Source organism: Stigmatopora argus, chromosome 5 (assembly GCF_051989625.1).
Source record: "Stigmatopora argus isolate UIUO_Sarg chromosome 5, RoL_Sarg_1.0, whole genome shotgun sequence".
NCBI classification, from domain to species: Eukaryota; Metazoa; Chordata; class Actinopteri; order Syngnathiformes; family Syngnathidae; genus Stigmatopora; species Stigmatopora argus.
The window spans coordinates 2955001-2970723 of NC_135391.1; the positions used below are offsets into that span (position 1 = coordinate 2955001).

At 38.7% G+C, this 15723-nt stretch overlaps 1 long non-coding RNA gene across 1 annotated transcript in view; it reads left to right on the forward strand.

Annotated features, from left to right (window-relative positions):
* The first annotated feature begins 12422 nt into the window (after nt 1–12422).
* LOC144074778 (uncharacterized) overlaps nt 12423–15723 on the forward strand; it is a 34868-nt gene continuing 31567 nt past the window's right edge. The window contains exon 1 of the long non-coding RNA XR_013300381.1: nt 12423–12502. This is a non-coding gene — a long non-coding RNA (uncharacterized LOC144074778). The remainder of the gene's footprint in view (nt 12503–15723) is intronic.

Sequence of the window (15723 nt, forward strand, 5' to 3'; positions counted from 1 at the left end):
CGGGAAAGTAAATCGTGAGTGGCGACTTTCTGTTTTAGGATCAATTTCAAATGAAGAGTATAGATGTATATTAAATTTCCTGATTTTCCCCTTTTAATTCAATTATTGTAATTTTTTAATCCATTTTTTCTGTGTTTTTAGTTCAAAAATCATTTTGTAAAATCTAAAAATATATTTTAAAAAAAGCTAAAATAAACATTGTTTTAGATCTATAAAAAACTGAATATTCAGGGCTTTTAATCCAGTTCTTTTAATCAATTTATTAAAAAAATATCTAAATATTATATCTAAAATGGTTCGGCCCAAATGAAATTGAGTCTGACACCCCTGCTCTACATTACGAAACAAACGAAAATTGTATTATATTTACAATTTTTTTCTCCACAAAACCGTCTACTTAGAAAGGGACAGTTAGAAGTGACGTTAGCTACGTGTAGCAAATATTGTTTAAGTTCCACATTCCACAACTAAAAAGCTAGAAAGTGTGTTGACTTTTGAGCGCGCCTGTTGTTCCCCTGATGGCCTGCAGATGGCAGACACGCCATTCACTAGCACGGTCGAAGCGGTTTCCGAGCGTCTCAAGACAAAGAACAACACTGGGCAAGACAAACTTGACATTTGAAGCAAGGGGGATTTGGCTCTGGGCAAATGGAGGGCTTTTGTTTATCTCAGACCCCCCTGGATTTAATTAGCATTAGAATCAGCATTCGCATTATTATTCCACAAAAAATAATACATAACATAAGCTTGACATCTTCAAAATAAGCTCAAAATGAGGTCCAAAAGCAAATAAAATGTAGTCTTAATTGTGGTTGAAGAGCTACTTGAATGATGAAGCTGGAAAAAAAAGCCCCCCAAAAGAGCATGGGTGATAATAGTGGTGTTAAAATGACCACATGAATGAATAAATGATGATGCTGACGGAAAGACAGATGATGGAAAATAAAGATTAAATTACATATCATAAGGTGACGGCGTAAAGCCACTTTGAAACTAAAAATAGTTGAATGAATGATGACGGAGGGAGAAAGAGTGTAAAATGGAATTAGAAAATCTAAGATGACATTATAAAATCATTTTGAATGATATGCAAAAGCAAATAAACATTTTTTTTTAATACAACAAACTGGAATGGTGCTGGTGGCCCCCCAATCTCATCACTGGGGACAAAAACAAACAACATAAGGCTAAATCTCGTCAATTAAATTAAGACCGGGGAGCCGAAGAGGAGGGAGGTCCAAATGAACATAATGTCAAATACACATATTAAAAATGAAAACGAAATAGCCGCGAGGATGCGAGCAGACGAGGAGATTAAAACTCAAAGGGACGCCGCCGCGTCTGGGCGCCCCGAGGTGGTGATGCTGTCGAGATGCTAACGCTAACAGTGAGCGCTGCTGTGTGACTAAACGGGCAAAACAAAGAGAGCTGAAAAGCAAAGCTTCGAAGAAAAAAAAGTATAATAAAAAAATGTGAAACACAGTAAACTACGTGTTAAAGTGGCGGCCCGGGGGCCAAATCTGGCCCGCCGCATCATTTTGTGTGGCCCGGGAAAGTCAATCATGAGTGGCGACTTTCTGTTTTAGGATCAAATTAAAATGAAAACTATAATTGTATATTAATTTTCCTGATTTTCCTCCTAAATCAATAATTCTAATTTTCTAATCCATTTTTTTCTGTGTTTTTAGTTCAAAAATAATTTTGTAAAATCTAAAAATATATAAAAAAAAAGCTAAAATAAACATTGTTTTAGATCTAAAAAAAAACTGAATATTCAGGGATTTTAATCCAGTTCTTTTAATTCATTCATAAAAAATATATAGATAGATGTATATTAAATTTCCTGATTTTTCCTCTTTTAAATCAATAATTGAAATTTTTAATCTATTTTTTTTCTTTGTGTTTTTAGTTCAAAAATCATTTTGTAAAATCTAAAAAATATAAAAAAATATTTTCTGTTTTCCACTTTAATATGGCAGATAATTAAAGAAAAATTTGGTGTCCTTTTGCAATGAAAAACAAATGATTAAATAAATGATTTTACCTTACTAAGAAAAAAAAAGCTCAAATAAACATTTTTTTAGATCTATAAAAAACTGAATATTCAGGGCTTTTAATCCAGTTCTTTTAATCCATTTATAAAAAAAATAATCTAAATATTATATCTAAAATGGTCCGGCCCACGTGAAATCAAGTTGACGTTAAAGCGGCCCTCGAACCAACCCTTGCAGTAAACAATACTACTTACCCAATAGAATCATCCTCAGTGCATTGATACGACGACCCATTTTTTTTTTTTACCGAATATCAATTATGGAAATGTGTCGATGACATCGTTATAGGCTCTTTTTATTCCCCCCCCCCATATTGGCCTCACATATATCATTAAAAAGGAGGGTGAAAAAATCCTATCAGCATGGCTAATCACCTATGAAGGAACGAGTGGGTGGCGACATCAAATTGAACCATGAAAATGGAACGGGAATTAGATGCACTTAGCCGTCAGATGTTAATGGCAGCAATCAACAGCCAATTATGAGCCATACTTGAGTACCTTGACAAGCACAGGTGTAGTCGAAGACCGATACAAGCCACGCTCGCGCATTTGCATAAATTTAACAGTAAATGCACGCTTTGATTGAACACGCAGCTTTTGTCGAGGTTACAGTTTAGCATGTTTCAAGTGTTTGGGCCTCGGGCTAATAACTTTTAGGTTTATTAAATGTTCATGGCACGTCGCATTTTTCGATGGGTTTGCAGTTCGGGTGTCAGAGGGGACTTGATTCAGGCCATGGTTGGTAAATGTAGGGCATGTGGGCTGGAAGTGAGACCTGAACGTGACCTGAAAAGGCTCAAGTCCATAGAAAGTGACCAATGAACAGAAAGAAACCCAGAAATGCCCCCAAAACTAATAGGAAATGATCCAAAATTTACCGAAAGTGACCTTGAAATACCCTAAAATGAAAATCAAGTGACGCTAAATGAACTCTTTGCCTGCCATGGACAACAATAAATGTCAAATTTACTTAAACTAGCCATTTATGTTTTTTTTAACTGTGCGATCCATTTTGAATGATCAATTCACTGTCTATGGCAGCCAATGAGTTAAAGAAAGGGACCATTTTAGATATGATATTTAGATTTTTTTAAATAAATGGATTAAAAGAACTGGATTAAAAGCCCTGAATATTCAGTTTTTATAGATCTAAAACAATGTTTATTTTAGCTTTTTTAAATATATTTTTTAGATTTTACAAAATGATTTTTGAACTAAAAACAGAAAAAAAGATTAAGAAATTACAATTATTGATTTAAAAGGGGGAAAATTAGGAAATTTAATATACATCTATACTCTTCATTTTAATTTGATCTTAAAACTGAAAGTCGGCACTCATGATTTACTTTTCTCGGACCGCACGAAATGATGCAGCGGGCCAGATTTGGCCCCCGGGCCGCCACTTTGACACCTGTGCTTTAGATCACATGTGTCAAAGTGGCGGCCCGGGGGCCAAATCTGGCCCGCCACATCATTGTGGCGACTTTCTGTTTTAGGATCAAATTAAAATGAAGAGTATAGATGTATATTACATTTCCTGATTTTCCCCCCTTTTAAATCAATAATTGTAATTTTTTATCCATTTTTTTCTGTGTTTTTAGTTCAAAAATCATTTTGTAAAGTCTAAAAATATATTTTAAAAAAAGCTCAAATAAACATTGTTTTAGATCTATAAAAACTGAATATTCAGGGCTTTTAATCCAGTTCTTTTAATCAATTTATAAAAAACAAAAATCTAAATATATCTAAAATAGTCCGGCCCACGTGAAATCAAGTTGACGTTAAAGCGGCCCACGAACCAACCCGAGTCTGACACCCTTGCTTTAGATCAATTATAGTTCTTATCTTTCATATAGCGTCATTTTAGCTGGCATTTTAGTTGATATGAACATAGCCCGCCGACCAAACCGAATTTAACCCCCCCCCGAAGACGTGCTTCTGACGCTGATCATTTATGTCACCAGGGCAAATTTCTAGCCTTAGCAAGGACGCCGGGCCTGACAAGCCACACACACTACGGTCTCCTACTCGGGCAACAGGTTTCCCCAAACGTCATCCGTGAGATCTGACTGGCAACACGCCCGGTTTACAAGTGAGCCGTCCTATCAGTGACATGGAGTGAGTCAAATATGTCATCTCTTCATCTTGAGAGAGTTCAATTCACCTTTCAGGACCGATCAAGTTCTCCGTCCTTAACCGTTCAAGCTCGTGTGGACTAAACATCCCTCGGGATATGTCGTATTTTAACAGGAGCGTGTGTCTACTTATTTTGGGATGAGACGCAATTCCCGATTGTGCTTTTATTTAAGCAGAGAAACACATTTAAAACATATTGTTAAAAAATGGCCCTTGGCCTATGGATGCAAACATATTTCATCCCATTGGACATATTAGAAAAGACGCATTGACAGTCCATTAGATATTAAGAATGAGCTCTTTTCTCCTCTTTTGTTTGCCCTCAAGCCACCTGACTTGTTCTACTTGACTCCTGAACCATTTTAATATCTGCTACCATGCTAGCATCTTCAGATATTTGCTTGTATGTATCTGCCCTTTATTGGCCATTCATTTAACACATTCAAACTAATTTAACTAATTCAAAATCTAGTGTAAATCAATTGAAATCTTGTCAATGGCAGGCAATGACAGAAATCTACTATAAAAACCGACAATGTTTTTTTTGTATTTGATTTTTTAACCTTTCATCAATTTATAATTTCATTTATTCATCAGAATTTATCGACATAATATGAAAAAAAACATCTAATATATACCGTATTTTCACGACTATAAGGCACACTTAAAAGTCATAAATTTTCTCCAAAATAGACAGGGCGCCTTATAATCCAGTGTGCTTTATATATGGATTTTTTTAAAAATGTGTCATTCATTGAGGGTGCGCCTTATAATGCGGTGCGCCTTATAGTCGTGAAAATATATATTTTTATAATCCATTGTGCTTTATATATGGATTTTTTTAAATGTGTCATTCATTGAGGGTGCGCCTTATAATGCAGTGCGCCTTATAGTCGTGAAAATATATATTTTTTATATATTTTTGTATATAGATTTTTTTTAGGAATAAATGAAGTTAGAATTTAATAGCATTTCAATCAAAACTAAATTTACACAATTGACCACACACTACAATGTTTTTGTCCTTGCCAGTCAAATTGGATTGGACGTCTAGCCCTGTCAATGGCAGCCAATGAATGAATCACAACCGCTACTATCAGTATATTTACATTTTTGGCATGCATAATCAAAAATTTGACTCCCAGATATAACAGATTCCAAGTTTTAGCAAAGTTACATTTATTTTTAAGGCTTAAGGCCTGCCCAGTTGTTCAACATGTTATTGTTGTTGGCCTTGTGTACACTACAATACCTCTACAGATGTATGCACATCCACCTTGGGACCCCAATTTTTGTTAATAACAGAATTTTTTTGGTTGCTCATAGCCAATGGTAGGACGGGCACTCTAAAACACAGCCTGTAGTAGCACACTCATTTTTTTTAAATTACAAAATATAGTCACTTACACTATGGCCCGTTTAAATCTGATATTGAATTTGCACTGTGCGACTGATTAAAAAAAGAACGTGATAGCGACATTGAGTACGTTTCAGCTTCGAAATGTTATTTATTTGCAATCCTTCGACTTGATTGACCCAGTTCACAAAACAACATCATCCAACCTGCCCGCTCAGCTTTGTCTATAGCCGAATGCGAGATCTCGTTAGCAGTTCATATTAATCACCCTGGACCCGCCATCAATAAAGCAGCCCGACGGAAAAATGGCAATTAAGCATTTATTGGCCCTGGTGTGATCGGTGTTGTCCAAGGTCATGAGCAGACATCAATGGCGGCATGTGCATGTATATGTGTGTGTAGGTTGAAATACAAAGACTACGCTCAACTTTTACCCTCTAAAACCCGTGTCAAAGTGGCGGCCCGGGGGCTAAATCTGGCCCGCCGCATCATTTTGTGTGGCCCGGGAAAGTAAATCATGAGTGCCGGCTTTCTGTTTTAGGATCAAATTAAAATGAAGAGTATAGATGTATGTATATTAAATTTCCAGATTTTCCCCCTTTTAAATCAATAATTGTAATTTTTTAATCAGTTCTGTGTTTTTAGTTCAAAAATCATTTTGTAAAATCTCAAAATATATTTAAAAAAAAAGCTAAAATAAAAGCGGCCCGCGAACTAACCCGAGTCTGACACCCTTACTCTAAAAGAAGCACTTCCTCACAAAGAAATGTCTACATACTAGTATTAACGAAAGCTTTCGCGAACAATAACGCTAAAGACAGTCCTCCCTCTTTGTCCGGCGCATTCTGCCGTCAGACGGCATTAGGAGACGGGGGGTTGGGGGGGACGAAAACGAGGACGAAGACGAGGACGAGGAGGAGATAGAGCTCCTTCTCCAGAATGTAATCTCCCTGATGTTACATGGTGCAGCCTAAACTGATAAATTGCAGATTAAATGGCGGCCACACTCCACTTCACCCCGCATCCCGCGCCACCCCCATTTGGTTCCCCACTTTTTTCTTTCTTTTTTTTCTTCTTTTTTTTGCTATTCACTGCCTTCCCGGCCTGTCAATTGCGCCTAATCGTGAGAGGCACTAAAACACCAGGTCTTGACAGAGGCAGATCAAGAATGATGAACATCTCTGAATGGCAACGGACTGGCGCCCCTAACTCTCCTGGAAGGCTCGCATCACTTATGCAGAAATCAGCGGCGGGCCGGGATCCAGGAATTATGCCCGCTGACAGGAGATGCATGAGGTAGGCATTGTGCGGCTACGGCAGCCTTGACAACTTATACTTAACTGCGGCGACGGCGACCCCGAACACAAAGGATGCGGCGGCTTATTAATGGCCGAGCATCCATGTCAATAATCCCTGCTTTTGGGTGGCGTCCAGACCCGTGCATCTTCTTGCTACTACTAAATGACACTTGCTTTTACTGCAAATTTACACGGCAACAGGCGCTCACGGCTAATTTGGCGTCCTGGACGGGCGACTAAAAGCCCCACCCCCCCTCCCGCATACAAGGCAAGAATTCCTTCATTTTTCCGAAGCGCTTTTCCTCACAAGGATCTGAATCGGTAGCGAGCCAATCGCAGGTACTCAAGTAGATGTTTTAGATATCTTTTGCCCTTTTAGCACACATTAAATTGTCTGGTGGGTGATTGGGGTGCACCTGAAACATGATGAATTCATCAGAAGAAATTTGTTACATGAATAAAAAAGTTTATGGCTCCATTTTAAACTGGATGCAGCGACGCTTTGACATGAAAATAAGGCTAATAGTAAAAAAAACTGGCATTATAATTATACAAAAAAAATGAAAAAACTTGCGTGCGCCCCCAAGTAGATTGCGCCCTTGGCATTCGCCCACATTGCCCATAATAAAAATCTGCCCTGCACACGGGCTTCCTTGGAGGAAAAAATGAATGATACAGCACCTTCAAAAAAAAATCTCATATCCATATCAATACATCCATCCATTATTTATTAATTTTCTGTCTTCAGCAAAAACCCCCCCTAGCCTAATCCATAAACCGGCACGTAAGAAAAAGAAGTCATTAAATTCCTAACCGCATGTTGTTGATGTCTTCTGTGGAAATATTTGTAATGTATATTCTAATTTTTCGGAATAAATTAGGCAGGAATGCATTTCCATGTAAATTTATGCAGTGCGTGTAGGGGGGGTGCCGTAAGATCTGCCAGATTATGCATAATTGTAGCATTGTAGCCCTCATTTCTACATCTACTTTTGCTTTGCGTGGTCATTAAATTGTAAAATAATGGCAAGCTCGCAGATTCTTGGTCCTAATTGCCCCTCCCTTCCAATGGCTTCTTCCAGACAACATGATAAAGTGCGCTCTAGGATCTATTAATAAGACGCCATTTCTAATTGAGGAGGACAGTCTTTGGAGTTTTTTTTTTGCACTGGATGCCATTTACGGTCACTTTACTCATTGGAATCGGATTGTGCTCCTTTTTGTACTTTTTGGTGGAATAACTAAATGGGTGCCATGCAATTCTGGAATATTGCATGTCATTTCTATCCCTGATTTTTGTTGACAGCTATTTTTGGCAAAAATCTGTTCATTTTCAACGAAAATTTGTTCATTTTCAACGAAAATTTGTTCATTTTTGGTGAAAATTTGTTCATTTGCGGCAAAAATTTGTTCATTTTCGGCGAAAATTTGCCCCTTTTTGTACTTTTTGGTGGAACAACTAAATGGCTTCCATGGAATTCTGGAATATCGCTTGTCATTTTTATTCCTGATCTTTGTTGACAACCATTTTTGGCGAAAATGCGTTCATTTTTGGGGGTGTTTGTGCTTATGCTAGCCAATCTCTGGGCACAAAAATTCACTCTCATGCCGATTTAAAGTGTTTACTTAGTGCTAGCATGCATGTTTTGGGGATGTGGGAGGAAACCGGAGTACCCAGAGAAAACCCACGTGGAAAAACATGCAAACTCCTGCAAAGTGTCAAATTATACTAATGATTTTTTACAGTAGTTATGATTTTTTACAGTAGATAAATATCAATATGGTATTTCTACCACTCTTGGCCAGTATTTTAATTTTTGCATTTTTTAATTACTTTATAATCCACCTATTTACGTCATTTATTATATTATAATATATATTCCTTTTGTTTAAATGTGTCCTTGAGAGATTGTTTTCATTCATTTTTGGTTGCTTCTAAGCCACCATAAAAAAACCCACTTAAACTAATTAAGAAAATAAATGGGCCGACCATCATTGTGATAAGTGACATAAATATATTTTTATTTTTCTATATTTGGCAATTTAATTACATTAAGATGATATCCTCCCACCCGGAGGCCCAATGTTGTTAACTATTTTGCAAAACACCTTCCAACCCACGACTCTAACACCAACTTGCATTATTTAAGTCCTTTAAAAACGTGTTTAAAGCTCAGCGTGTCCACTGGGGGTGAAATTTGCGGTCCCCATCACCAAATCGACGCCCCCCCCAACCCCCCCTCAAAACATCATCCGTGCTTCATCTCCTCATCCTTAAAAGCAGAAATTAATGACAAGCACAAAGCGGCTCATCTATAATTGCTTCATTATACCGTTGCGTTCTCCTGACAATAATGGTGTCGCTGGTGTTTTTCTAATTATATGGCATTTTTTCTTTTTTTTTGCTCGTTATCAAGGACTTCAGGTAATTGTGGGCAAAATAATGAGTGCCTGCTTCTTGCGTCTCTCACGGCTGGCGCATGGCAAACAACCTCGGCGCAACCCGCGGTCTTATCGAGGAGGTTGTCGAGTTGGCTTTTAACGCTTTTACGCCGCCACTCGTCGTTGGCCCCGCCGTCTCTAATGAGCAACTTGTTCCCAGGCGTTTAAGTCAAGATTTCTGACAGATCACAATTAGCCGCGGTTTTTATTGCGCTCAAAGCGTAGGAATTTGGATTTTATATCATTTGTCGTCAGGGACTTTTAAGGTAATGTGTCTTTACGCTATTTCGAATTGTCCTTCACCGAAGCTAACACCAACGTCGTTATTGTATTTTTGCGTAAGATGACCAGAGTTTTAATGAGTGACAAAATGACCTACGACGTGTTCTCACCAGTGGCGGGCCGTCAGGGCTTTCAAGGCCTTCTCTGCTGGCCTAAGAAATATCTGAATCATATATTATATTTTGTCCATCAATACTTATTAAATAATTTCAAATTGTCTGTTAGCTTCCTTTCATTGCTTTCCCCCCTGGTTGCACTGCTTCCAGATGTGTGTTTTCATATTGAAGCATTTAACCAATTACATTTCAGCCATGATTTGTTGCCAGGGTCAGAAATCCGCCTCAAGGCCTTCACAATCAGCTCTGCAGGCTCTGCTGCATTAAACAAGCGTCGATAAGACTGTTGCTTTAATCAATCAGATTTCGAGTTGGCAACACCACAATGCATTGTCGCAGGCGTAGGGATACGTCATTGCTTTCACCAACTATGATTGGCTAGTGATTAGCCAGAGCTACCAAACTATTTGGAGCGAGATGCACAAGCAAATATATTGTTGTGTTGATTTAAAGCCATTTTCAAGACGGACTATGCCAGAAATACGACAGGACAGGCTCGACTTTCAGCATTAGCTTCGATGGCGATAGAAAAGAAGGAAGAAAGAAAGGAGGATAGATATTGTGTACAGTTGATGAGTAAAATATGGCTATATTCCAAAATAATATTTCAATTGTATGAGGTTATTATTGATGATTTTTTATGTGTCGCAGCTGTAGCTGCAGTAGAGGTTTTATAGACATAAAATAGTTTTTGAGGGTTGGATTGATTCGTTGAAGGCGCTACGAAAAAATGCACGGACCGCCACTGGTTCTCACAAAATAGAGTTTTAATAGTTGCGCGATAATCGTAATTTACAAATGAACTACCGTATTTTCCGCACTATAAGGCGCAACTGAAAGACTTTAACCTTCTCAAAATAAGCCTTATGATACGATGTACTTTATTTATGGAGCAATATTGGTTCATCATTCTTTGAAATGCTTTCAAATAATATTTTGCACCATATCTAGTCTGAAATGAAGAACAATTCTGACACATTGAACCTTCCCTTTGAAAAAGAAACACATTTGATACGAGTTACGAAATACAAAAGTCACTTTTTTCCAGCCAGGCCACAAAATTAGCCTTTGTTCATAGCGTACGCATTTTCTCTAACTTTAACCGGGCATGAAAAATTATAAAAAATGTATCGACCCCCATCCTGCGAAACAACATTTCCAAACTTTTAACGCCACACAAGCATCTTGATTTCATTCATTTTCCTCCGCCAAGATTAGCGATTTGCACTAAACGCCGTGCATGCTCCGCCTTCCCTTTTTCATGCAACATTGGCAGATATGGATGATGACATTATAATAATTAAAGAACATTACAAACAGAGGGATGTTGCTATCTTGTATAATGGCAGCCAAACACTGTTATTTCTATTTGAAGAACGCATCCATGTGTGAAATAATAATACTCCCCCCCCAGGTATACAATTGTCATATTTATTTGGCGGTATAAAAAGATGAAAGGGAAAAACATTTTGGAGAAAAAAAACCCAACAACAACAACAAAAAGCGCAACCTCTTACTCTTCACTCCATCCTGGGTTCCTTTGTTTTTGAATTCTGCTGTTGCAGCATCCAAGAGCGACCGAACGTTGCCGTCTGCAAACCTCAGAGGCGGAATTAATTAGTTACTAAGAGAAAGCTGCCAGTGTTGGGGAGCGATCGGAGAGGGCAAATTTTACTTTGCGCTCAACTTTGCTAATTATCAGGTAGGATGTAATTTTCTACGTTCCCAAGAGGCACCCGGCGGAGAACTGCACCAACTAAAAAGTGGGGGGAATAAAGTATGAAACATTGACCGCTGTGAGCAAATACTTTTTCCTACTTGTTCTTTTTTTGGAGAAGCGGAAGCTCCAAAATCCACATCGTGCAGTTCTATTGTTCCAATTTTGCAACCATATTCTTCTGTGAGATGTGCTTATCGCGGGTTGTGTTTTCATTTCAATGCCTGCTATGGATAATGTTAGGTACCTGAATGTCCAATTTATTTGAAATGGGGGGAGTGGCTCCGGTTAGGGCACAGGTGTCAAAGTGGCGGCCCAGGGGGCAAATTTGGCCCTCCACATCATTTTGTGTGGCCCGGGAAAGTAAACCATGAGTGCCAACTTTCTGTTTTGGGATCAAATTCAAATGAAGATTATAGATGTATATTATATTTCCTGATTTTCCTCCTTTTGAATCAATAATTGTAATTTTTTAATGATTTTTTTCTGTGTTTTTAGTTCAGAAATCATTTTGTAAAATCTAAAAATATATATAAAAAGCTCAAATAAACACTTTTTTATATCTATAAAAAATGGAATATTTAGGGCTTTTGATTTAGTTCTTTGAATCCAATTTTTAAAACACTATATAAATATTATATCTAAAATGGTCCGGCCCACGTGAAACCAAGTTGACTTTCTGTTGTGGGATCAAATTAAAATGAAGAGTATAGATGTATATTACATTTCCTGATTTTCCCCCTTTTAAATCAATCATTGTAATTTTTAATCCATTTTTTCTGTGTTTTAGTTCAAAAGGAAGTCATGTAATTATGTTTTAGTAGATATTTTGTTGGTTTTATTGGGAAAATTGTTGTGTTCTGTGAGAATTGGTTTTGCCAATGTGTGTTAGGGATTGGTTATGTTGTGTTTTTTTCCCCCCCTGTGTGACCTGTCCCTGTGATTGCCTATTGAGTTCCCCTGTCGTATTTCCCCGCCCCCGGTGTCTCTCCCGCATGTGACCCAGGTGTTTGTGATTGTCTCGTCAACCCATGTCTGTCTGTTTAAACCCCGAGTGTTTGTCAGTCCTTGTCGGATCGCCTGTGTTTTTCAATCAAGGTAAGACAGTCAATGTATTTTAAGACACATTTTATTTATCTTGAAACATAAAAGTGGAAAACAGGATATATTGACTTTTATTTCATTTTCTGAACTGCTTTATCCTCATTAGGGTCGTGGGGGGGGGCTGGAGGTTATCCCAGCTGACTCTGGGCTAGAGGTGGGGGACACCCTGAATTGGTGGACAGTGAATGAAATAGGGCACTGGTGTCAAAGTGGCGGCCCGGGGGCCAAATCTGGCCCGCTGCATCATTTTGTGTGGCCCGGGAAAGTAAATCATGATGGCCGACTTTCTGTTTTAGGATCAAATTTAAATGAAGAGTATTGATGAATATTAAATTTCCTGATTTCCCCCCTTTTTAAATCAATAATTGTATTTTTTAATCCATTTTTTCTGTGTTTTTAGTTCAAAAATAATTTTGTAAAATCTAAAAATATATTAAAAAGCAAAAATAAACATTGTTTTAGCTCTATAAATATTCAGGGCCTCTAATCCAGTTCTTTTAATCCATTTATTTAAAAAAAATCTAAATATTATATCTAAAATGGTCCGGCCCACATGAAATCAAGTTGACGTTCAAGCGGCCCGCGAACCAACCCGAGTCTGACACCCTTGAAATAGGGCATAAAAAACTGTTAAGGATTTAAACGCAAGATGGAATTAAGAACAGAGCGCGCGGCGTCTACCATTTTTTTTTATCCAGCCAGGCGTCAGGCGTGACAGGCTTTCTGTTGAGCAGTCTCCTTCCTATCTCACAAGCATCACATTACAATGGAGAAAGAAGAGCTTGAATTGCGGGTGACCCGCGTGAGCAAAAATGACACCGATTCAGACAAATAGAGCAATGAGGCGAGGAGGAAAAACAAGACGGATGCTCGGAGTGGCAGCGCATCTGGCGAGAGGGCCTCGCTCGCCCCCTCTGTCTCACTCTGTGAAAACTTGTAACGTTTTCCCAAGATGCCAACTGGCGGCGCACGTAATAGCCCTGCAAACACGCATTTAAAAAAAACACAGCATGGTTGGGGATTGAAAAATATACGTCAACTGGCGCGTCACCGCGTGTAAGGAGGGTTGGCGACATCCATCAGCCGACTTTTCTTCGTCTTCTTAAAAGTCAGCAAAGGGCGCGTTTGCGCGACGATGATTTGAAGTGAAAACGTGTTTTGCTGTTATTTTAATTCTGCGTTTCCACGACAGTTTTGTTTGGGGAAAAGTCTGTGCGCGCAGAAACAAAAGGGTGTTCCATCAATAGTGGTTAGGCCACGTAGAAGGTTTCTATGTGTTTTTGAATAGTGCACGAGCACTGACGTCAGCGGTAACCTTACTTAAAACATTATTTTGTTGCAGAAGTGGTTTCGTAACTTGAATTTTTCGTAAGTAGAGTCGCATGAAAATACCCTAATCCGCATGTGTCAAAGTGGCGGCCCAGGGGCCAAATCTGGCCCACCGCATCATTTTTTGGTGGCCCGGGAAAGTAAATCATGAGTGCTGACTTTATGTTTTAGGATCAAATTAAAATGAAGAGTATAGATAAAATTTCCTGATTTTCCCCCTTTTAAATCAATCATTGGAATTTTTTAATCCATGCCGAAAACCCATAAAAATGATAAAACTCGACCAGTTTTCCATGACAAATATGAGAAAGATAAAAAAAGAAGAAATTTAGTTATTAAGCCATTAAAATAAGACATCCGAAGACATTTTCCATTGGGGTGGAAAGGCGAGAACGTCGCGAAGTGAAGTTGCTGGTGCCTGAGGGAGGAAGCCAAACGTTTGGTAGCTGAGAAAACATACGTACACACGCAAGAAAACACAAAAAGGAAACTTAAAATTATGTTATGGATTGTTGGGATATAGCCAATGGGAGAGCAACTCTATCATGTACATCTATGTGTATGTATGTATGTATGTGCTTATATATGTGTATCTATGTATATATATATTTCAGCGACACGTTTATTTATATATTTATTCATGTATTTATTTATTAACTTACTTATTACCTATCTATTTATGTCTAAAATGCCTTTCCTATTTCTGCATCCTCACCCTCTTGCTACTGTGACAACGAAATTTCCCAAATACGGGATCAATAAAGTTATCCGATCCAATCCAATCACACCAATTTCAAAGCCAAAAATGTTTTTTTTAGTGCCGTAACTTTAATTTATTTCAATCCTGCGACAAAGGCCTTCTGTAAATTGAATATTTTGTACATAGCGACCTTCGTATGTCGTGGTACCCCTTTAATCAGGGTGGTATTCGAGACTTCAATTCTGGAAGGAGTTTTTTTTACCAGTTCAGGCCCCCGAAACGCCACGTAAACGCGGCCTCTGAAAAAGTTTTGGCATTTCACCCCTGTTATCGTTACCATACAAAGTGGCCCTTAAGAGGCTCTTTTGTTAAAAAATCTTTTCCTGTGCGGCCACAGGATCTCCTATGCACGCTCTAGTGCATTGTGGAAAGAAAGACCACATCTTTCCAGTTTAATTGTTCCACGGAGACTTGTGGAATTGCAGTCTCCCTCCTCCAAACACCAACACCCTCGGCCCCGCCTCCTCTCGGGCATTGCGAAGCTCCTGGTTCGGCCTGCCTGTCTTCAACGCATTCCTCGCCTTGGTTCTCGATGGTTAGGCTTTATTAACCCCCCCACCCCCCAAGCGTGAAGTACCTAAGGGAGGTCAGACACTGGTCGTTAAAAATCTATTGTGACTTGTCTGAAAAAATGAATAAATGAGCACATTATTTCCCCGCTTCCACAATCCTGGTGTGCTGTTTGTCTAATCAAGTGCGGGAGCAGCCAGAGTCAACCAGGGTTGACATGCACATTTTATTTAAGTTTTTGCCTGTCAGAGGAGTTTAAACGCGTAATGAACAAAGGAGTGGCGATTTGAAATATAATCCCATTACACTGATGAAATTACCAAGACGCGGGGAGTTCACAAATCACGCTCATTGTTTTCTATCATGAGCGATGCCCCTGTTGAGGTTGCGGCGCTAGGAGAAGGGCAGTCCAGGAATGAACAGTGACAGGTCTGGAAAAGGATGGGAAGTGCGGCGCCATTCGGCCTCGGGCGCCTACCTGCGCTCGAGGATGCTGAGGAGCTTTGTTCGGCCTTTATCGCTGCAAGGGAAGAAGCAATTTAGTGGAAGCACGGAAATGGGAGGAACCTGTTCATGGTTCTTTTCATAAATATTAAAATAAATGAACAATTTAAGT